A 2,404-nucleotide genomic window follows, 5' to 3' on the forward strand; every position below is an offset into this window, starting at 1 on the left:
GTCAAATCAGTCACTTCAAGGATACCGTCCATCCATCTTGCCCTTGGTCGGCCTCTCTTCCTTTTTCCTTCCATTTTCTCCAGCATCATGATCTTCTCCAAGCTTTCCTGTCTCCTCATGATGTGGCCAAAATACTTCAACTTTGCCTCTAATATCCTTCCCTCCAGTGAGCAACCAGGCATTATTTCCTGGAGGATGGACTGGTTGGATCTTCTTGCGGTCCAAGGCACTCTCAGGATTTTCCTCCAGCACCAGAGTTCAAAAGCGTCTATCTTCCTTTGCTCAGCCTTCCTTATGGTCCAGCTCTCGCATCCATAGGTTACTATGGGGAATACCATTGCTTTGACTATGCGGACCTTCGTTGCCAGTGTGATGTCTCTGCTCTTCACTATTTTGTCAAGGTTGGCCATTGCTCTCCTCCCAAGAAGTAAACTTCTTCTGATTTCCTGGCTGCAGTCTGCATCTGCTGTGATCTTCGCACCTAGAAATATAAAGTCTGTCACTGCCTCCACGTTTTCTCCTATTTACCAGTTATCAATAGGTGTAGTTGCCATGATCTTGGTTTTAATGACACAAAATAAAAATAATAAATTAGAATAAAAGTAAAATAAAAAGGGAAATAAATAAATTAAAATAAATAATGAAATAATATCACATAAATAGTATTTATTTGGGACCCCCACCTCCCAATCTATATGCCTTTCACACTTCATAATTCTGGGTTTATGTGTGTGTGCAAAATAAATCAACCCAGCTTTATAAGATGTCAACAGTGTTTGGTGTGTGTGTACAATAAATAACCCCTGAATTGCTAGGTGCTAAAATAATGTACTGGGTATTCATTGAGGGTTTTTCCTTTTGCAGCCCACTCAGTGTATACATTCTTTGAGGGCCCTTCCCCACAGATATATAACCCAGTCTATCAAGACAGATAATCTACAGCAGGGGTCTCCAAACTTTTTTAACAGGGGGCCAGTTCACAATCCTTTGGACCATTGGAGGGCTGGACTATAGATGGCCACCGAGCAATAAATAATAATAATAATAATAATAATAATAATAATAATAATAATAATAATAAAGAGGGTTGGAAGAGACCCCTTGGACCATTGAGTCCAATCCCCTTCTGCCTTTGTGCACCGAAAGCACAAGCAAAGCACCTCTGACAGATGGCCTCCCAGTCTCAATGTCAATAATAATAATAATAATAATAATAATAATAATAATAGAGGGTTGGAAGAGACCCTTTGGGCCATTTAGTCCAATCCCCTTCTGCCTCTGTGCACCAAAAGCACAAGCAAAGCACCCCTGACAGATGGCCACCCAGCCTCAATGATGAAGATAATAATAATAATAATAATAATAATAATAATAATAATAATAATAAATTACGATCTGCCAACTGCAAAAGGCCACCCTACTGGGATCTGCACGCATCATCCGAAAATACATCACACAGTCCTAGACACTTGGGAAGTGTTCGACTTGTGATTTTGTGATATGAAATCCAGCATGTCTATCTTGTTTGCTGTGTCATACAATAAAATAATAATAATAATAATAATAATAATAATAATAATAATAATAATAATAAGGGTTGTAAGAGAAGAAGAGACCCCTTGGGTCATTTAGCCCAACCCCCTTCTGCCCTTGTGCCGTGAGGGCCGGATAAATTGCTTCGATGGGCCGCATCCGGCCCCCGGGCCTTAGTTTGGGGACCCCTGATCTACAGTATCTGTTTTGAACTGGGTTATCTGAGTCCACACTGCCATATATTCCAGTTCAAAGCAGATAATCTGGGATTGTGTGGACGGGGCCTGTGTGAGCAATGAATACATTGCTGAGTAGGGACTATTTGAACCCCTGGAATAAAATGGTTATCCAATATTAGAATTTGTAACCCTAAAGCCCCTTCCACACAGCTGTTTAAAATCCACATTGAACTGGGTTATATGGCAGTGTGGACCCAGATACCCCAGTTCAAAGCGGATATTATGGATTATATACATATATTCTTCGCTATAATTGTATGTTCTTAGCCTTCGAAAATCACCACAGGAGGGGTGCACCTTGGGCACTTCCATACAGCCCTATATCAAGGCAGAAAATCCCACAACATCTACTTTGAACTGGGTTATCTGAGTCCACACTGTCATATATCCCAGTTCAAAGCAGATAATGTGGGATTTTATTCAGTTGTGTGGAAGGAGCCCCTGTTACTTAAGGCTTGCGATGAGCAAGTGGGAGAAACCCCCCAGCCCCGCATGAGAACCGGAGGTCAATAGAGGAATCACTGTGGTTATCCTCTATGGTGCTTTTTCTCTCCCGCCTCTCCCGTCGGTTACAGTGATGCCTCTATTGACTCCGCTCTGATTGGTTGATTTCAAGCCTTGAGGCCTCGCCC

This window comes from Anolis carolinensis, chromosome 1 (genome assembly GCF_035594765.1).
Source record: "Anolis carolinensis isolate JA03-04 chromosome 1, rAnoCar3.1.pri, whole genome shotgun sequence".
Taxonomy (NCBI): Eukaryota; Metazoa; Chordata; class Lepidosauria; order Squamata; family Dactyloidae; genus Anolis; species Anolis carolinensis.